A 23,260-nucleotide genomic window follows, 5' to 3' on the forward strand; every position below is an offset into this window, starting at 1 on the left:
TACTTTTGTTATTGATTGGTGTAAAATTCTCTTGCTTTGATTTTAAAGGTATAGACTTAAAAGAATCCAGGGAGCATGCTCCACAGAGAATAGAGGCATGACAGAGGTGGGTATCTTTTGGGATGAAGGTGTGCTTTGGTATTATAATAAGCAAAATTCATCCACAGGACAAATTTCAACACATCTCCTAGCTCAGCAACTAGCATTTTGGATGGAATGGAATATTTATCTCTTAGTTGATAGCAGCTGTGTGCACAGTACCATCTAGTTCCTGTACCTGCCTCATACACAAAGCCTGGCCGTGGTATCTACACACCGCTCCACCATCCGTACTTCTTGGTGCCAGCACACTGAGCTCCCCCTGTATACTAACATTCAAGAATGTAGCAGATTCCTTGTATGCCAAGCAGCTGCCTTATGTGCCAAGGATGTGGATATAACTTTTTTCTCAATAAGTGTACCTTTGATAATTAGTTTCAATAAATTACCCCCTGGGTAATTATTCCACATGCATGCATGGTTAGCACTTTGGTATTTTTTTCATCCTCTTCATGGTAAATATTACGTATCTTATTTAGCTGCATACTTTAAAATTGAAATTTCTTGCTACATATCAAATAGGTATGTCTATAAACCACAATGTCCGAAGGTCAACATATGTTGAAAAAATGTAGTTGTTTGAAATGTACCTTTCATTAACCATTCAAGAACTTGTTTAATGAATGAGGTTGTAGAAATTTGAACATGCAAGCCTGACTATGTTACGTACTTACAAAGATTAGAACATAAAAAAAAAAAAAAAAAAAAAATTAAACCATCTTTTTGCTTAAGGTAAGCCCACAAATTCATTAGTGTCTTCAGTTTCCACTGTGTTTCTTCAGCCCTGTAATGGACCTGTGTAAACATTTTGGGACTTGCAGTGACGATATATCAGAGATCAAACACGTATCTTTCATGTTTATCTTTCTAAATATTCATTAAGGTATTCATACCTAACCGAATGATAGTATGTTACAATCTAAGGTGAGTTCATTTAATTTCTTCATATGTAGAACTACTTTTTAAAACCATATAGTAAGATACACCTGAGTTCAAAGATTTCCTTCTGTTTCTCTGTCATTGTTGCTATGCATGTGGTTCTATTAATTGAAGCAAATTACAAGTTCTGCCAATTTTTCAATGTCTCATATATCACTTAGACAATTCAAATGTCTGTGAAGAAAACAGCTTTAGGTAAATATAAGTTAATTTGTTTTCCACATACTGTATTTCTATCAGTCAGGTCTGCTGTGGTATACAAGTGAATAAACATACACTCTCTCCTTCAGGGATTCTTGCTTGATTTATTTCTTGTTTTCTTGTTTCTCTAACTCTATAAGAAAAGTCTTACAGAATGACAGTGTTGTCTACAGGTGCCTTTCAGGTCTGGAAAAACATAACAGCTCTGGTTACAGATATGGAATTGTGAGCAAAAGCTAGGAACTCAAAGCAAGTGAAGAGTCAGTGCTAAGAAGTTACTGGGTTTCCACAGCACTGGGTAAAAAAAAAATGCAAGAGCTAAAATTCTGTTTCCTATACAAAATAGATAAAGTAGTTTATGAGGCCTGGAGAAGTGCTTACAAAGAGTTTTGTATCAAACTCAAGCTTTCTGGTTTTGCTGTATGTATTCTTTTTGAGACCAAAATCAAATAGCTCCTAAGGAAGATGGGCTGCTGTAAAACATGCTCACCTTCTTAAAAAACTGAAGAGTGGAAGGACAGAAAGTCCAGCACACTTTCACAGTCCAACCGTGTCCCAGCATGCAGGATGAAGTTAGAGCAGCTTTCAGTCTGTCTGAATTATACCAACACTGACCTGCTACCCAGACAGTCTACTGACCTTTGCAAAGGACATACTGGGAAGACAGAAAAAAATCATTCTAATTCTATGACTTTTCTGAACTACATGAAACCTTTTTTTCTGTTCTGTCAGTTTGAAAAGTTTTGGTGGAGGGCCTCAGTACTAGTGAAAGGCCTTTTACATTTTTGGCATATTTAACCTTACTACTCACAGTTACACACGCTACACAAAACAGCAAACCACACCATGCTTGGTTACTTACTACATATGCAAATATTCCTACCTCCAAATACATGTCTCAATCCCCTTTTCTCTTGTTTTTCTTATCTGTCATTAAGTCTTTATTTTTATTCTGTTTAGGAACAAAATTAACAAGCAAAATCTAAGGGGTTTTTTGTTTTTGTTTTAGTTTTGGGTGGGTTTTTTTGTGCTTGTTTGTTGTTTGTTTATTTTTTTCCATATAATTCCAGAAGTAGGTAGTAGATGAAAGACAAAATAAACCCTGAAATACTTTGGAAATAAACTTTGGCTAAGTTTACATTCTGACTTAAGACATCATTTTAAACACTGTTCACATTAGAAAGAATTATTTTGGAAGGCATGTCATCAGACAAGGGCTGCATCTTAAGATCACAGAGAGCTCTTAAATCCATTAGAACAGTTCATCATGCTTGAAGTAAATGGCAAAATTTACTGACATTACTGATGTGATTCCCTAGATTGGTGAAGACATTAAAATATATGGGGAATAGAACTCTAAAAGATTCTGTCTAGAAATGAACCCATATCTATTTTGAGAGCCTCAATACATGTTTACCATGAGTGGTAGCATCTCTGAAAGCTCACCTGTCCAAAACAAAAGCAGAATAACAACTCTAAGAACTTCTCATGCCGTGCCCCTACTATGGGCTTTCAGAATTAGTGATCTACAGAGAATATGTGTCAGTCACTAAAATCTCCTCCAATTCCTTGCCTCCTCCAGGATTCTGCTGTTTTTGTAGCTCCACAGAGTGGAAATCAGGAGCATGGGAGATCTTTGGGAAGATGTGTGAGGCTACCAGATTGGGATCCAAAAACCAAATGCTTATCAAGATTAAAGCTAAATACCAAAATAACTTATTTTCTCCTTCCTTATTCCAACATTTTATGCTGTTTTATTTGTACAGTTAGACAAATTTGCCATCAGTTGTTATTTGTGCAATAATAATTTGAAGATGTAATTGAAATAAGAATCAGCATCGTATGTTTTCTTGCTAGGACTGCAAACAACAGTGTATGGGTACAAACATTCACCAGGTGATGTGAATAAGGGGGTTAAAGAGCAAAATTTTTTTATTTGGACAAAAAAGGAACCTAAAAGAGAACCATGAAGGAAATCTCAAAGCACAAGTACAGACAGACCTGAATCCATTCCGTTCATGCTCTGAGCAAGCCAACAGCCAGCGCTATCCTGGCCAGCAGCTGCAGAGCTGCATTAGCTGCACAGTGTTGTGTTTAGCTCCTGAGAGGCTGGGTTTATTAGTCCAGGCTCAGTGATGCTCCATCACAGCCACATGGCTTTTGGATGGGAGCTGGAGTAAGGCCAGACAGCTTGTAGGGTGGGCAGAATGAATTTAAGTTTGTCTGCATCTGTCTATGTAGATGTGCCAGATGCTTTGAAAAGAGTGGTTTTCTTGTGTTGGAAAAGGAAAAGCATGAGGAAAGCATGAATTGTTTTTTCTTGGTTTTTGGTTGCGTGGTTGTTTTGGGGTTTTATTATTTTATTTTTATTTTTTTCCCAAATATAGTTTCTTAGTTGAGGCACACACAACACAGAATTAAAATTAAAAAAAAAAAAAAAAAAAAAAAAAAAGACCCATAGATTATGTGACTGTAAACCATCTCCCCTCACAATGCAGGGCCTAATAACTTGAAGTATCTTTCAGAATCCTTTCAATATTAGGGTAAATCTATTCCTTTTATTTTGGAAGGAAGGAAGCAAGGAAGGAAAGAAGGAAGGAAGGAAGGAAGGAAGGAAAGGGAATAGCTCTGACATACCTGGTAGCAGAGAAGAGAGGTGATGGAAGGTCAAGCACCACAGGGAAGGGGCACACACGTTACTCCTTTGTAGCTGAATTAGCTGTACTCTTATCTGTAGCACAGTTAGTTTGTTAGGTAGGGACATGTGAGCTGATTGATTGCCCATCTAGGGTTTCTATCTAGGTTGGTGTGGTCCACCTGGATGTCAAGAAAAAGAAGGGGCTGCAGGTTCTCTCCTGCCAGATGACACTTAGAGTTAGTTGCAGACCTTCTATGGCCTGAGAGTATTCCTTTGCCTTTCACCGCTGTCTCACACACAATACATGTGCATCTGGACAGAGAGCTTCTTCACTGTGCACGCAGTGATGCACCGCTAGTTGGAATCTCCTTTCACACATATAAAGACAGGAAAGAAAAGTAGTCTTTTGCTTCTAGAGATCAATCATGGTGAACCGCAAGAGGCAATCAGCTCTATTTTTTTAGAGTAACGTCATTCATTTACATGTTAGGAGAAAAATGACTGTAATCATAGATAACCCAGACTGCTTCCAGAAATTGGCAAGTCCCTATTAACAGCGGCCAAGGAAAGGACACAGGCATTGATAACAGCTGCACATTTCCATGTCAACAGATGCAAGACTGTTTGGAGGAACATGAAAACCTAGTGTGCTATCATGATTGCCTTCAATAGTAATGAGTATCAGGAAAAAAAAAAATCAGTAATTGTTCAGATTTTCTTTTCAAGAGGACCTTTGTCTTATCACAAAAACAAAACCAAACCAAAACAAAACAAAACAAAACAAAATGTGGTGAAATGTATTCTTTTAAAATTGTGAATAGAATAATAGAAGAGAGATTTGGTTTTTATTAATTCAGGTGAATTAACTAATTAATAATGAATGAATGTTTACAAGAGGGCACATGGATAATAACACATAGAAGGAGTGTTTAAAGATTGCATTTCGACTGCTTGAATTTCATTAAGGTGCAGTAAAATTGAAAAAAAAATGGACAGACTAAAATCAGGACAGAGAAAATGAAAGGTATTCTCACGATTCTTGGCAATGGTCATTAAGCCTCAGTGCAGGTTAGATATTAATTTCAGAAAGGTGAGAAATTAGAGTTATAGTCAGTAGACAACTTCATCTACCATAAAGTCAATGTTACAATAACCCATCTCTATGACATTCTGCACCAGAATGAAAAGCCTAAGTATGGTAAGTATAATGTAATCAATATAAATAATTTTCTGCCTTAAATGATTTGGGGTAGACAATTATTCCTTGACAAACCCATAAAACCACCATGCTCGTGGCATAAGCCCACAACCAGGGCTGCAGACAGGATATATGAATTTGTGTTCCACATCTGAAATTTTCTTCCATAGGTAGTTTTCTCTCATGAACTGAGCAAGCTTTTGTGTCATTTAATAAAGGTAGAAAAGGTACACTCAGCTCAGCCTGAAAGGAGTTGAATGTCCAAATCCTGTCACTGTACATTAGTGTCGAGAAGGGAAATTTCTCTAGAAGCTGTGCTCCTGAGCCAACAGAAGTCAAGATCCATTGGCTTATACTGATGGCTAAGGGTCAGGTCTGTTAATCTGGGACAAGTGAGGTTTGCGGTTGGTTGTCCCACCATCACCCCCCTCCTTTGTCCAAGCCTGTTGAACACTATGTCAGTAACAGGGAACATAATTTGCAGGACCCTCAGTGCTGAGTGTCACCTGCTCTCTACAGTTGGTACAGTATATTTTTTTTTAAATGTTAGCCTAAAATACTTTTTTGAGTACTCACAGGCCCAACTTATTCTCTTATTCAAAGTTCTAAATGTCTAATGTTATTAGATGAAGTTCTTAGGGACGTGGTTTAGTGCCGGTGTTAGATTAATGATTGGGTACGATGATCTTGAGGGCCTCTTCCAACTAAAGTAATTGTATGATTCTATCATTTCAATGCAATTACCAGATATTTTGATTTACAAAATTATCATTTCAGATTGCATTAACTTGTTTCTTTAATGAATGAAATGTGACATATATATATTATGTTTGCAGAACACAATAACAAACGTTTAAATAATAAAACAACAAAAAGCATAAAACTTAATCATTTTCACATCTCAAAAGGTCTACATGGCTTCTGTCAATGTTTCTAGCTTAGGGTAACTTGGAGCATTTTTTTCCAATTATTTTAAAAATGTGATATGAACTATTAGCATGAGGGGTAAGGAAATACTCCATTTCAGCTAGTTCTCTTTTAGATACAAGGAATGGATATGCCTTAAAGGACATGGATCAAGTTTGTAAACTGGTGTACTCACAATAGGTCAAACACCTTTAAGATCAAACTACTGAAATATACATATACTATATATACACACACCAAAACAAAACAAAACAAAACAAACAAAACAAAACAAAACAAAACAAAAGTTAATTCTTTCACATGGAAAAGTGTTGAATTAAAATGCTCTTAATAGTTTATATCACTGACAACTTTTTCCGTGATGAAGTTTTCTCTTTTTTAAAGCACCTATGGATTTTCATTCACAGGAAAATTAAACCATTTAACCATTTTAGGGATGGTTTTAACTGGAAACCCAAACCTCATCCTACCTTTTTTTTTTTTTTTTTTTTTTTTTTTTTTCTGGTTAACAGCTCAGTTCATCCATTTATCTGTGAAAAGCCAGGTGAGACAGATATGTCAGTCTCAGGCTTTCTCTAATAGAAAATGGTTGAATATTCACATATTCACTTGGCTAGATGATGTAGGTATATTATTTTGATAGAATAGCAGTTATTTAATGTCATGGGTGATGAACAGCACAAGAACAGAAGGCAAATAATGGTGATAATTTGTCAAAGATGATAAGAGATAGAGTGGTAGGGCAAGTGAGATAGAATGATACACTATGTAGTTACAATAATATGATATAGAGCTGGAGGGCTGGAGAATAACTTAGTAGGACAAAAAAAAAAGTGGGCAAACACTACTGTGAACTAGAGGACTGAGAAATATTTAGGAAAACATGAGTGCTTGGAACACTTCTGCTACAGTACAAATAAAGCCTAAGAACAAATATAATGGAAATTATGGAAATATAAGGGGAAAAATAAGATACACCAGTCAAAAAGATGCATGTGAGAAAGAGTTACTCTTCATGACAAGGGAGTAAATAAACACAATAAAAAGTTATTTTATGTATATTTCTGCTGGATTAAATCTTTCTGAGTTACTCAATGTACCTGTCTCAGTACAGCCAGTGGGTAGACAAAATCAAAATAGATAAAACCAGAAAGGTGCATTTCTGGAAGGTTTCCAAGATTTTGTCATTATTGCTAGCTTTTAAAAGACCTCTTTAAAGATATCTGTGACTGATCAGGACAATAGAGGTTTTTGAAACATAATAAGTATTTGGATATTAGATTTTTTATTAGAAAAAGAAGAGTAAATACAGCTAAAAACAAGGGTTATAACAGTTTTTCAATGCAACATGCAGAAATTGAAAAGATTGGGACATGGAGGGATGAATCACACGTAAAACAGAGTAGTTATATAGCAACAAGGGATTAAAAGGAAAGGTAAGTAGGAATACTGAACAGCTGGTAAGGTTGCTGAAAGTCTCATTATTGTTATAGGAAACATCCCTGTGAAATTTAAAATCTACAATATATAAAAGGAACAATGAAGACTTCTGTTTCTGACCACTGTGAATAACCAGTTATGTGCAAATGAGAGGAAGTGTTTTTGAAAGACAGAACTCTCCTTTGAAAGGACAGTTCAGTTCATTCAGCTTTCCATCAAAGAAAATAATTTCAATAATAAATAGAGCCCAGAACAACTCAAATTCCCCCATGCAGTGCATCCTTCTTACCCAGACCAGCTATGTGGACTGTTAGGAGAAGAAGGTACAGTAATGTCTCTGCAGCCCCACAATTTTCTCTTCTTTTAGGTGATTATGTCCTTTATTGCTAAGGAAACTATCCCTATGCTTTCTCAATGCTCAGAATGTTGCCCAAGCACAATACTCTCAATTTAAGTGCCTGGCTTTTCCCTGTCCTCATAGTTCATGCACTGGGATAGAGAAAGGATTATTCCACTGCTGTAAATACAGTTTCACCACTGCAAAATCAATATGACAGAAGAGTTAGTCTTCTCTGTCCTTGCTTCAGCAACCATTTTCCACTGTGTTTTATTTTCCTTTTAGGCTGAGTTCATGCTGATAACTAGCATTCTTTCTCTTTGGGGTGAAGGGCAGGGGAAGAATAACGAGAATGAAATGAAGGTGTTAATAACGATGACATAAATTATTCCAATATACCTCTCTCCAGTCTGGGAATATGAGCCAGGAGGTGATCTGTCTCCAAAAACCTAATTATTTTTGCCTCTCATTGAAAAGTAGGCTTTTCTAGCAGGAATAGAAAAAAGGAAAAAAAAAAAAAAAAGAAGTAGCAATGGATTTTCAGTGCATGTGCAATACAGATTCCTCAATCAATTCCTGCACACCAGTGTTTCTTACTTGTAAGATTTAAGCATTCTTCCTTAGATGCTAAAGTGTCAACAGGTGTAATCAAGTGTAGGGAGTCATGTTGAGAGAGACCCTTGCTGTGACAGAGCAGAGGCTTCCTACTGAAGAACCAGCACATGCAAAGCTCTGCAAACAGCAGAATTTACTTGGCACCTATGCCCTAGCAAAGCTGACATACCACCTTGCGCGTGGGCACAGTGCCATCCTGACAGATGGGGATGACTGCAAGCAGCCAAGAGACCATGTCTGAGCATCACATATGTTTGTGTGGGGCAGGATTCCCAGCTAGAAATGTCAAAACAGCTGTTTGTCCTGAGTTTTGTGTGCCTACAGGTTAGGTGGTATATGCCTTTGTTAATTTATCACTGAGCTTGATTAATTTTTTAAGAGTTTCTGCTATAGCAGCCAGTGGTTGTGGTTTCAGACTAGTGTTGTAGGCAAAGAAGCAAAATCAGTCTCTTCTCTTTTTAGACTGTTCATGACAAGACTGAAAAGAGTGTCACAATAGGTTGGAAGAGTTTGTCCTAAGGAAGTACCCCATTCTGTGCCTTTTGCAGTTCCCTAAGATATTTTGCTAAATGTTATCTTACAATATTTGGTATTAGTTTGTCCCAAAACCAGCATCTTTAAGCTTTCATACTCAAACCCATTAAGAACTGCAAGAGCTATTTGAAACTGTTTGCCCTGTTCACAAGATAATATATAAAAAAGCAATGAAGTCTGAAAAATACAAAAAATGGCAGATCTCTAAAATTATATTGTCTGACTGTAAGAATACCTACAACTTCCATCTTCATAAGAACAAAATTTATTCTTTGCCACTAGGTAGAGAAGCTACAATAAATTATTATTTTTAAAATAAATCTACTCTTTCATCATTTCTTAACTTTCTCTTTCAGAACTGATTTCAGACATGACTATACTATGACTACTATTATGCAAACACAATTTTTATAATTCATTTTTGTAAAGCCTTAGTCTCTATGACTTCAGTGAGTAGCTTCATAATGACAGCGAAGTGATTCCTTTTTGTTTAAGGCTGAAAAGATTGCCTTTCCATTGGCATTATTATAATCACTAGTTGTTGGGATTATTATAGCTCCAAGTGCAGTGCAAACTAGTACTTTATAAGTATTTTAAAATGTCTGCTATAACTACTGCCTCAACCTGCAGTCCTTAAGTATTTACCCATATCAGACTAACTACTGAATTCCTTTATATTTATTAATAAAAAAAAAAAAAAACAGAAAATAAATTTGTGCTTCAAAGACTCGTTTCACTATAAAACCTTGTAGAAACATTGACCTCACATAAAAGGTGTAATTTTAGAACACAGAGGGCATTCTGCATTGTAATTTATGGAATGAGGTTAAGACTTTCATACCCAAGCTTCTAAAAATGTGTACTCCAGCAAAAGACCTGCCTTCCTTTTCTTTGTCAGCTGACACTTGTTCCCTCTGTAAAATCTTTCAGAAGGACTATGCTGACCTTGAGCAGCAATAGAGAACTGCATTTCTTAGGGGAGATACAGACTCTGCTGACAACTCAGTCTACTGCTTGCATAAGTGCTATATAGATTAACAAGGGGACAATGTTTAGACCAGGGGATGAATGCATGACAAATATTTTAGTTTCTGAATGAAGAATGTTGGACATGACAGACAGTAAGAGATCATGAAATTCAGATCTATGTGGCTTAATCTGCTGCAAATATACCTCTATGACAATGCGCCTCGAGAGACCCATGCACCAGACTCTTTGAACAGAAGGTTGAGTAAGCAACCTCACATTTTTATTCAGAAAATAAAAGCTTAGTGGAGGAGAAAAAAGTCAAGTTAATCCAAATCATAAAAGTTATATGGGGATTAGAAATCACTTTGCTTTCTCTGTCTCCTCACTTCAGTGGAAAGCTTTGACTTCCCCTGTCAATATATGCCATCAAAAATGCACACAGCTACCAAGACATATGCTGAATGTATGGTTGATTGTTAACTCTTTTGATAATTGTGTCACATTATTCACTGGAATTTTGGTAACAGTTTTATATTTTAAAAGGATACCATGATCCAACTTGTCTGTAGCTTCTTTCCCTAAGCTGCTTGGCATCTTCCATTCCCCCTCCTGACAGCATGATATTTCTCCAGTGTACTATGCAGAGCTCTCCAGCCCACTGCTGCAACTATAGCTGCCTGTGGCAAATGCAGTTACACCAGTATAAAACCACTGAGACTGAAGAACCATGTGTCTGCCTTTTGCTCCCAGGAGTAAGACTACCATTCAGGTAGCATCTTTAAGTTACCATCTCACCAATCCTTCCAGATGGACACGGGGTCTCAAGGCAAAGGACATTGGTGTCCTTCCAACTCTCATAATGATATTAAACACACAAGCCAAAGGAGAGTGGACAATAGTAATTACAGCTGTTTGTCCATGACTAAACATGTGGAGATGCAATCATATAAACAAGGCTAGGTAAAACATTCTGAGATTGTTTCTTTCTTTGTTTGTTTTAACCAGAATGTACAGAATAGTTAAAACGACAAAAAACAAAACAAACATAAAATCCAAAAAACCAAAACAAACATAAAATCCAAAAAACCAAAACAAACATAAAATCCAAAAAAACAAAACAAACAAACAAACAAACAAAAATCAAACCTATGACTAAAAAGATGCTAAAGAGCTAGTCTTGCAGATTTGGATATGTGCTGAAGGCATTGTGGTAAAATAGAGAGGCTAAAACAACTTGGTAGAAAATATAAAAAACAGAGTGGGCCACATCACCTTACAAGGCTCTGTCGGAGTTGGTAGGGAGCAGAGAAGAGGTAAATTGGGTCCACAGGCACTGTTAGAGCAATTCTTTACAGGATCAGAGCAGAGTATTGCAAGAGAACTGAATGAAATGCCAACAGAAAAATATTTAGGACATCAACTGATTTGAAACAGAATCCAGCCAGAACTTCTTAAAACATTTCTGTTAGCATTCAGGAAGTTGCTGACTATACAGCATACAAGACGTATAAATTAAAATTAAATAAAATATTTCCTCATCCTGTTACACACTATATTATCCATTTTTGTTGAGCTCTTGGTCACTTCAAGGGAATGAAGACATGGAACAGCAGAAAAGAAACTCAACAGAGGAAAAAACTAAAACTATTTCCTGGGGTTGAAGTTCACAATGTTTCTGGATGAATAAGATTTTTGTCATTCCTAATAAAGTGTCACAGGCTCTGCCCTGAGCTGAGAGCTCAGATCTCAGGCCTGGCCTGGGATTACCTGGACCAGAGTTGGGCTGAGCTGGTTTTAGGACCCGCCTCAGGCCAAGTGCCTTTTGTCTCCCCTGCCTGAGCCTGAGCTCTGCTGGTTCCTCAGTGGGAAGGGTCTGGCAAACCCAGTAAATTGCTGTCCAACAAACAAGAGCCCCTGTGGGTCTGAGGTTGGTGAGACTGTGGGACCACATTCACACTCAGCTGGGAGCAGTCAGAAAGCAGCAGTGTGGAGCAAGGACACACACGTCCCAGGACTAAAAGTAAGACACCTCCACCATTAATGTCGCCCTTCTTTTAGCAAAGACCTTAACACACTGACACCTCATTAAAAACTCACCAGCACCTGCAATTCTTCTTGAGAAAAGCTGGAAGTCTTAACCTTAAAACCTAAAAGGACACTGAAAGGGCATTCACAGTACCAGGGGAAAAAAAAAAAGTAGATACTAGGAAAGTTTTGGGGATTAGTTTGGGGATTTTTTGATATATAAACTGGTAAGTCTTCTCTGTGTTAGAGAATTTGGACTATTAGACCGTTAAAACATTAATTGAATTAACAGTAAATCCTTAGCTCCATAGACACAGTGAATTCTTCCTTGCCCAGTACCAGGACTTGGAGTGTAACAAGAGTGCACAGAATAGAGATGAAAGAGACCAACTGCTTTGAAATTCACATTTATTAGTAAGTTTTTCTTACTCTAAGATGAAATAGAAGCAGGATAAGCTCATTGTTAGTAGGAAGTAATAGGATAAGTAAAAGAAATAACGCTGTGTACTCTTGTTGGTCACTGTCAGGGAAAAAACACATGGATATCTTCACTTATCAATTGACTGAAAAAAATGTATATGCATGTATAAGAAGAAATAGTTTTCCACTACAACAGTGAAAGAAATTTTTGGAGAAACAATCAATATCAAATAGTTTTTATGGTGCATAGATGACATTTTGTATATCAGATAGCATAGTATTTAAGACTCAGAAAAATTGTGAAGTGTTATAATTGCTGTTATAACAGCAGTCTGTTCAAAACTCAAAAAGAGTGGTTTGCATATAACTGGAACTAACAAGATGTAAGTATTAATATATTAGTATATACTTCAAACAGAGAATAAAGTTCTAGGCCTAGATTTAAAAAAAAAAAAATAGATAGATAGATAGATAGATAGATAGATAGATAGATAGATAGATAGATAGATAGCATTTTCAGAAAAATATCCACACAGTATTTGTTGCCACTGCTGGAAAAGACTGCCACTGCTTGGCAAAATAATGGCTGGAAGATTAAATAAAAGCATGAGATACGGTGACTATGGTACATCATATAATGGCATACATGTGTAACACAAGTGTAGCGGAACAAAATCCAGAGATAAGAGTTTGTAGATGTCATCCAGATGACAGAAATATGATCTGAGACCAGCGGATTTACTGCTTCAGGTCAAACACACAATGGTTTGTTGTTTTTGTTTACTTAATAGACAAACATAAATAATTGCACATCTTGCACTTATGTTAGTACCATTTGTTGATTGTTAATGTTGCTGGTTTCGGGTAGGAAAAAAGATACAGGAAATGTGCCTTTGAAGAGTCTCTAGGGAGAACTATCTGGATTGCTCTGCCCAGTTCCATACTATATGAGAGGGCAATAGCAGTCAGAGGCACAACTAAGACTGACTCACTGGATTCTGGTTCTTTTAGATTTAACATGATGCACTTGAACACCCAACTCAGATTTCCATTAACAGTACAGTTAATTTTTGTAGTAGCTCACAGAGTAGCAATCTCAGAAATCTATGGAAGGCTGAATACCTTGTTTGCCATTCCTTATCTCCCACCTCTTGGGGCAATGTCCAACAAGGAAGGATACATTTTCTACCAGATACAACTCCCAGCCCATCCTTTAGAAACTGAAACAATAAAGAAATTAAGTCTATGAGAATCGACTGATGACTAATTCACTATGAAATTCACCAGCAAACAGGAAAATAAGGAAGACCTGGTCCCCAGTCTTCCTGCAATTTATACCCAGTATACAGTTCATGAATCCTTATTCTCTCTTTCGTTTATTTACACTTTATGAAAGTCAGGGGAGAAAGAGCATAAGCTCAGGCTTTGTATCCAACTCCTCAGATGAATTAAGTAGAAAAAAGTCTTGGCCCTGACCAGCAAGGCTGATGAAATTCACTTGTGAGCTAAATATTAAACTGAACATCTTTGTTAAGCTGTAGAATATCCTAAGCATGTATAGATGCACGCCTTTACATACATAGGAATCTGTAATAGTGGAAAGTGAGCAGCCTGGAGAATTTAGACTCCACTGCAGCTGAGAGCTACAAGAAACTCACAGACAAGTACAGACTTATGCTGACACAGGCAGGCAGTTTATTCTTCAGTGATTCCAGCTCTTGGTTCACATCCCAATGGAAAAAAAAAAAGTGTTTTCAGATGACCTGACCCTTGGTCAGTGTTGTTTTACAAAACTAAGAACTTTTTCATATATATTTTACATCATCCAGGTGTCCTGAGAGGTCCCAAGGCTCTCAGTCAAATGTGGCCCTGGCAGCGTTGCAATGAGAACCCCAGAACATCCCATTTTCAAAGTGCCATTGTCATACAAGCACCCTAAGGGACTGTATGCATCAAAGAGATTCAAGAGAATCCAGAAAAGACCTGTACGGAAAAGTAGAGCCTCAATCTGACCATTATAACAGGTAATGAGGTAACATTTCTTAGACCTAAAAAGCAGCAAGATCATAGAATAGTTGGGTTTGGAAAGGACCTTTAAAGGTCATCTGGTCCAAAGCCCCTGCAATGAGCTACATCAGGTTGCTCAGAGCTTCACCAAGCCTGGCGTTGGATGTCTCCAGGAATGGGGCATCTACCACCTATTTGGGCAACCTGTGCCAGTGTTTCACCACCCTCATTGTAAAAAATGTCTTCCTTATACCTAGGCTGAATCTCTCCTCCTTCAGTTTAAAACCACTACACCTTGTTCTAACGCAAAAAGACCCTCCTAAAAAGTCTGTTCCCATCTTTCTGAAAGGCTGCAATAAGGCCTCTCTGGAGCCTTCTCCAGGTTGAACAACCCCAGCTCTCTCTCAGCCTTTCCTCACAGGAGAGGTGTTCCAGCCCCAGATCAGCAATTGCTAAATCTTCGGCCTATTTCCATTGTGAAGTGGATGGCCCTGCTGATAACAAGCTGTGGCTCAGGAAACCTGAGATTCTCTTACCAGCCTTCAGAAGTCTCCTGTGTGCTCATATATAAGGTAATGGTTCAATCAGTGCACTACTTTGCCTGTGTATTGATTAAGGATAGTAACATTTGCTTTCTGCCTCCCTTATCTACACGAGGACCTAGAATGGTTGGCTCAGATCAGGAAGAAATGCCAGCAAGCTGTAAGAGCCTTGTGCTTGTCTCAGGAGATACAGTATGTCTCTCCAGATTTTCTTATCACAGTATATCATACAAGGAGCCTCCAGTCTCAGAAGAGGCATGGATATGCTACAAAAACACAAAGATTAAATGCTCTATTTACTGCTTCAGTAGTTTGCAGCTTTCACACACAACAAAAATGTTAAGCAATAAAGTTTATTCTAAAATTTTATACAAATGGCCAGGGCTGATTTTTTTTTTTTTTTTAACCCACTCATTCATAAAAACTCTGCTTCACTATTGCCTGATATTTTACCATCACTTAAAACAAAACCTCTGGCTAACACCACCCAGCTGTGTCAGTACAAGGCACAAACACCATCCTGGAGTTTTGCCTGGAAATGAGCTACTCACTTCACTGTGAATCCTGCTGATGCATAGTAACATTGGTATGTCTGAGGGGTGGCAGGAACAAGTCTGTTTACCTCCATTACTTGGGATGTTTGTAAGCAGTAAAAACACAGTATCACCCAGAGAGTCCAGGAAATGAAAAGTATGTTGTAGGCATTTTAAGTGGATTCTCTTTTTTCATAGGTCTTCTGTGTTTTATATACAATCATTTACCTATAAATAGCTCTTACAGTGAATTTTTACAGCCACAGCTTAGGCAATGCTTCTGTGGATAAATGGTTAAGAGCTATTTTTCCACAAATTAGTGAGAGAGAAAACCCATAAAATTTGTCATCAGGCTTCAAAAGGGTGCTATTTTCAAGCAGTACAAATTGTGACTGGCTCAGTACCATATGGTATTTAATTTTCTCTAATGTATGCATGTGCACAAATTGTATTTAGGCAACTGGAATGCTTCAGTCTGAAGATAATTCTACCTACACCCTAACAGGTAGAAAGCAAAAGTCTCTGATAATATCTGAATCATTTCAAAAGATGGACTTTTTATTCATGTACCACTCAAGTAAACATGAAGAAATGATAAGAGCTAGGGTCTTGGACAGATCTGAGATTATATTGGTGAACCATGGCTTGATTACAAAAAAAAAAAAAAAAAAAAAAAAGCTCAAAATAACCATCTTCTTGGATTTTTACTATATACAGCTTTCATAGAAAACTGATGAGTTGCTCCCACTAAGAATAATGTCTGTATTGTACCCTGATACAGTAACATGAAACAATGTGGTAGAAATTCAGGAAGAAATCTATGAGATCTTTTTCTACTTTGGGTACAACTATTCTGTAAATATTTGTTCTGTATTTCCTCCCTATTGTTCTTTGAAAGTTTTAGGAAGTAAAACACAGTATTGAGATCTTAAGCAGGGGCTATGTATAAAGCTTCACTGCCTTCTATACAACTATACCCTCATGCACCATCCAAGGGTATGCTTGATGCTATTTAAGTGTGAATATAGGAACTGACTATATAATTTCTATTTACTTTATTTTAAACCCACCTTTTTGTTTGCCTTATTCCTTAACAATGATTGGAAAACAACCAGTTAAAACTGCACTCTGAATCACGTTTTAGAAAACACATAGTTTACTTTTAGAGAAGTTATATTAGCTTAGATATTCAGAAATCACTACTGTGATAAAATTATATTGCTGACTTGAGAAGGAGGATCAAGGCTGACATGGAGCAATGCCAGATGAACCCATGATTGCCCCTTTCAACAACTTGAATGCCAGTTACCCAGTCACAAAGTGAAAGCCAGGAATAGAATCAGAATTCAGTCAGAGAGAAACAAATATTAGACATGAACATGTGATGGTGATACAATGGAGAGGACACAAGTAATGTGAGGGAAAAAAAAAAACCAAAACAAAACTCTGCTTTGCACTTAGAATAGTGCCCACTGCAGCTGTCACACACACAAAAAAAACTTAAGACAGAGAATAAAATGCCACCCATCAGTGGAATGAAAATGATACATTAGACAGCCTGGAATGAGTGGAAATTTTAAATGTAGCCACGGCACTCCTATTAGAAGCTGCAAGCCAGTGACAAATGGCCAAAATCAGAATAATGGGCTCTGCCCTGTCAGTTAGCCAAGAGCAGGCTCCGTCCTTTCAAGCTCTGAAAGGGATATGGTCTAGAAATATAAGTGAATTCCTTTCAAAGTTTGTTTGATCAGCAATGATTACCAGTTGACCTTGAACCTTCCATTTACATAGGCCATTTTATGAATAAGATTTGGAGGAGAAGCTAGACTTCCCCTTTCTTTATAGCTATGAACACTTAGATATCATTGCAGATATTTAGAAAAACTAATTTTCTTGAAATATAAAATGTTCTGTTATTAACATATACTCAGGAAGGAAGTTCGCATTATGCTGTTGAGTATGATTACCTTAGTACTGTGTATAAAATCAAAGGCAAGAAATCACTAATACAAAATGGGCTATTTAAGTAGGTTGATTTCTCTGCGACGATGAGAGACAGTTCATAAACTTATTGCATCTGAATTGATAAGTAGGAAGAGGATCACAAACATACAAAAGTCAACTAATGTGGCAGATTTTACACTAAAGCTAACGAGGGATACACACATATCTTTTGTAAACCCGGCTGTGGGCAGTCATGTTCAGCAGAAAGATGATGGCAAGTAGCTAAGGAGAAACAGATAAAAGGTGGGAGACTCAGCATAATGGTTTGCAAAGTGGATATACTTATAAATCTTTACAGAAAAAAAAAATGTCCTATGTGCATTTGAGGATCAAGATAAATAAAGAATGTTATATCAGTTACGTTTCTCAGAAATTATTAGTAGTTTCTTAAGTTAGGTTGGAATACTTCAAGTTCATTAATCTGAAAACAAGATAATATAACCTAAATAACAGACATTAAAAATATTTTGAGGTACATTGAAATATAAAACAACATAAGTGTATGCAAAAAACTCTTCATACTTTCTGTTTATTCAAATTTCATAATATTTGCTATATTTATAATCTCCTGGAATCATGTGATCTCTTGGAACCTCACCATTTGCTAAAAATAAGTAGAAGTTATATGATTATGAAGAAAAGCCAAGACAAAAAATAAATCAACCAAATACACATTAAGAGCTTACAGATGATGAACTCTTATAATTATTGTAATAGTAAAGTAGACCAAAAAAAACAATTCTGAACTCAGCTAGCAAAACAAATCAATTGCCTTTCATATCCTTCTTGCAATCCTTTGGGAACAAAGGTTGAAATAGGGATTCTGTACTGACATACATAACACATTGAGATATAAAGGAGAACTCAAGATAAAATAATTTTTCAGAAGTTGAATATATTAACTAATGTTCACCATAAATGGAACAGAGATGGTTCCCACCTAGAATCCCTTGACAGGCTTGGGGATGGAGGGAACCAGGAGAGGCTATACCTGAAGTATATTAAGTGGTTATTCTGAAACATGGTTATACACAAAGAGGCAAAATTAGTGTCAGCAGCTCACCAGAACTAGGTGGTATTCACCTAAGAGTTCAGATGAACTCTATGATAAAACAGGGAAATTGCTAAATGCAGCATGTAACCTTTCACTTAAAGCTCAATACCTGAAGGCTAAGGTATAGCAGTCATTATACTGATCTTAAAAAACAAAAACACAAAACAAACAAACAAACAGGAAAAAAAAACAAGCAAACAAACAAAACTAAACCTCAAAATGCCTTCCATACCAAGCCAATCAGTAAAGAGTATAAGGAAACATAAATTACTGAATATCTCTGCAAATATGTTTGTGAAAATTAAATCCAGAAACTTCCATGAAAAGAAATTCTGACCCAGAAATATACTGAGACTCTTTGACAAAGTCAACAATCACAGTGATAGCAGTGATTAAGTCAGTATAACCTGTCTGGATTTCCAAAAGGCTTTTCACTGCAGACTCTTGAGGAAAACAAACAGTCATCAAATTAGTGCCGGGGATCCTTACATGGACAAATGTAATGAATAAATCATTTAAATATTACAAATGGAATGCAGGAGTGAAATGTTAATTCCTGCAGTGCAGGGAGATCAGTAATGGAGTTCTGTGCAATTAAACATCTTCAAAACTAGCCTGGTAAGGACATTGAAGTAGTGATTGCGCTTCTGATGATGCAAAGTAATTCAAGATACTAAGGATGATGGCAGAATATGAAGGATGTTACAAATCTGGTAACTGGATATACAAATGGCAGATTAAATTCATGCACATAGGTGTAAATTGATACACAGGGAAAGGCAATCCTAGATTCACATACAAAACGAGAAGCTTTCAGCTGACCAATAGCACTCAGAAGCAAAACTGGGGTTATTATAAACCCCAGCAACCTGCAATACTGTGCAATAAAACCATGTGGTACTCTATGTAGCACATTTAGGAAAGCAACATCTCACATGTTTTCTCTACTAGTAACTCCCTGTGCTCGGAAGACCTGCTTCTGTTACAGGTTGCAACATGCAAAAGAAATAATTTTGAAAATCCCTGAAACATTAGATTTTATTTAGGAAACATGTAACAGCAGATGTAAGAGCTTAAGGGAAGGATGGGACTTTTTAAAAAGGTTCATAGTGGTAGAGGACAAGACCTGTTTTCTTTAATATGCCCCTAACTCAAGACTCAAATAAGAAATAAAAGCATGCTCAGCAGAGATTGTGGCAGGCCAAAAAAGTCTTGAGTTAATGATTCTTTGATTTAAATAATCATGGATCATCTTTAAAGAAATTGTGTCTTAAAGGAATCTCAAAAAAAAATAAAAATCAACTCTTCCAGTAAAAATGACATCACATCAACAAGAACATTAATTTACTGGAAATAAACAGATTGTCCTCAGAGAGGCTATTGTGCAGAAGACACAGAAAAGGTTAAAGTAGCTAGTACTGTTCTCTGAAATGCATAGCAAAATGTGTAGTCAGCATTTTATAGTCTAAAATGCATCGGAGACCTGAGAAAGAAATGTCAGAAGATGGAGACACAGATTAGTATCAAAGCAGCTATAGAGGTATTGCTCTTGTTAAATAATTTGGTACTTTGTACCTTAAATTGTGTGAGGTTATGAGGTTTTTCTCTTGATGTTGCTCTTTTTTTTTTCTTTTTTTTTTTTTTTTGGTGACTGGTGAAGAGTGAAATAATTTTATCTTAAATATCAAACTTAAAAGCAGATTCACAGGCTGTTTGATTTTCCAGATTTTAGAGATGGTTTCTTGTCTTTCACTTGCCTGTCAGTTTTCCTCTTATAGGAATTAAACCTCTATAAATATGAGCAAAAATAACTAAAACTATCTAATAAGCTGGTAGATTTTTGTAGAATAGCTTCCCACTGGCAAAATATGATCTTCAACAACAAGTTGTACGTATCAAAGTCACAAAGCTTCATGTACTGTAGGGTTTATCACTAAAGATACACACAGAGATCTTTAGAATATTATCCTGATTGTGAACAAGAGTATTCTAATTATATTCTATATAAAAGGTCACAAGCTTCATAATCACAAAGGGCAACTTCAGACATAGACCTCCTAGGCTTGAATTTAAGGGACAACTCAGAATTACAGAAGTTACACCTCTTCCAATTCTGTTTTGGATGTAATTATATCTAATTACAGAGGGATCTCAAAGTAGGTGTGTGCTTTGTGTCTAATACAGGGAGATCTACTTTAAATTTTATATCCCTGATCACAATCTAGCATCCTCATATATAAAAAGGACAGCACAAGTTGTCAGAAGTGACTATAGCCCACCCAAAGCAAGGAAATCCTGTCAGTATGTGAAAGTCAAAAGAAAAATGAAAAGTACCTAGAAAACATTCTTATCTTTATCTCAGTGACCTTGCTGAGGATTCAAAATAATAGAAACAAGGTTTCCACATCCACATGAATGGCTTGGGGGAAGACAACAGAAAGGAGGACCTGCAAGTATCACTGTCATTGCACGCAGTGGGCAAGAAAGTCCTTGAAGTGATAACCCATCGTATTAGAAACTAACTGAAAATATTCCAGTTAGATGAAATCCTAATACTTAGCAAATACTGTAATCCAAGAAAAGTATTGTGTTTGATCAAAATCAGGTCCTTTTCTCATCTACTTTTAGGAGAAGAGCATATAAAACATATAACAAAGTGGATGGGGAAAAAAAGTGCCAAGTTTGGAAATACTAAGAATGGCATGCTCATGTTTAGTGTTCCTGCTGAAAACAACCTAAGAAGAAAATAGTGAAGGAACTCCAATTGAATTTGAAAAAAAAAAAGGTGTTACTAAAACATCACTGAGTCAAACACACGGGTTAACAGTTTCATCAAAATTAGGCAGAGAAATGGCAGATTAGAAATTTTGCATTAACAAGCACTCACAACAGAATATCAGGTTTATCTTGAGATAGCATCATCCTGTCTGCACACTAGTTGATATATGCCACCAACAAGCTGATGCAAACATTTTAACTGAGAACAAGGACAGGTCCTGGCAAGCCAGATTACATAATCAGCTGAGCTGAGCAATTTCAAACACTATACAGTAGCTACAAGATTACCCATTTACATTTTGCAATAAACAGGGAATGTTTTAATAAAAGAGCAAAGAAATACTTGCAGATATTTTGTACAGCCACTTGATGACATGATAATGATAAAAGCATTCAAATACATGGGATACATATATTCATCAAGTCATTTAAGAACATATGGAAACTGTATCTGACAGGAAAACAATTCCAGAAATGTGTAGAGGATCCTTCAGAACTTGAACTGGTAAAACAGCTCTAACTCCTCCTATAAAATAATTGTTTTGTGAGACCACAGCTTTGCAGCACTCATGTAAGAAACAACAAAGTATTGCAGAAAATAAAGATAACACTTTGAAATGTCCCAGTACTCACATTTAATGTTCCTACTAAGCCAGTCACCACTCAAGCAAACAAGCTCAAATAAGATTTAGGAACCTGTCTCTAAGTGGAAGCTTTGATTCATACATCTTTTGTACTATGACAGAGAGAAAAGAAATTGATGCACAAATTGAGAGGAGTACACTATCATTTGTGTTTGCCACAATGATATTTCATAAATTTGCATATGTGTTAAATCACACACAGTGATAGATAGATTATAATCTTAAAATATTTTGAAAGAACATTTAACTGCTATTTCAGATATGTCATTTGCAGTAATAGATTTGAAATCTCACGTAATCCAGAAACTTTAATTGCAAATACAATAATCCAGAGTAATCCAGGAATCAGATAATAAAATTCCTTCAGAAAAAAAAGTAATCTATGCCATTGAGTCAATTCCTGTACTTATTTCAGATCTGTTCTACAAATAAAGGTGCAAGATGACCATGTTGAGAAACCCTGACGTCAATTGTATTTGACTATGAAACCGACTATGAATTTGTAATAAAATTAATTGAAGTCTGAACATTAGTTGCTGGCAATAATTTTTTTTTTTACAGAAATCACATTAAAATAACAGAAAAACAAGTCTTGAGATGGATGTGTGTGCTGGTCTAGTGTGACTCAGCGTACCAAAAAATTTCTGCATGAGATATTAATGGTCTCAAAAGGTTCTTTTCTGTCCTATTACACAAGATAGCTGGAGGGGTTTTTTGGTCTGTTTCATTGAGGTTTTTTGTTTGTTTGTTGGGTTTTTTTTTGTTTGTTCTTGTTGTTGTTGTTGCTGTTGTTTTACTTTGGAACATAAACATCCATTTAAGGATATTTTATTTCCATTTTCCAAAACTTTAATCTCTCCCTGACATGTCAGTCCATTCTGCCATTGCCAAACAGAGTGTTCTGTCTTCAACACATGGCATCCCAAAATAGGTATTGAGTGTTCTCCTTCTGCAAGCAGAGAAATGCTTGTCTTTGAATTATTTCAGAACAAGAAAATCCATCATGGATACTCTCATCCTAATGAAATAACTGAAAGACTGTTCAGATGGTACAACCTATGATTTGCAATATGGCTGCAGCAGACAGCAGAATTGTTCTGGTTCTTTTAAAGCTGGCAAATTTAATAGGACAGGTAGGAAACACTGTCCTGCAGTCACTGGTTGATAGGAGATGAACAATGCTTTTCTCCTGTTAAGCCTTTGACCCACTGAGTCCAAAAAGCTCATGATGGGTTAAAGTACTTACAGTAAAGACCACAGTGACAATGTGACCAGACAGCAAAGCCATGGTCCCTTTCATCCTACAGATTAAATACGTATGGAAACAATATACATAACTGATGGTTCTGAAGGTCA

This window comes from Streptopelia decaocto (genome assembly GCF_964273445.1).
Source record: "Streptopelia decaocto genome assembly, chromosome: 1".
Taxonomy (NCBI): Eukaryota; Metazoa; Chordata; class Aves; order Columbiformes; family Columbidae; genus Streptopelia; species Streptopelia decaocto.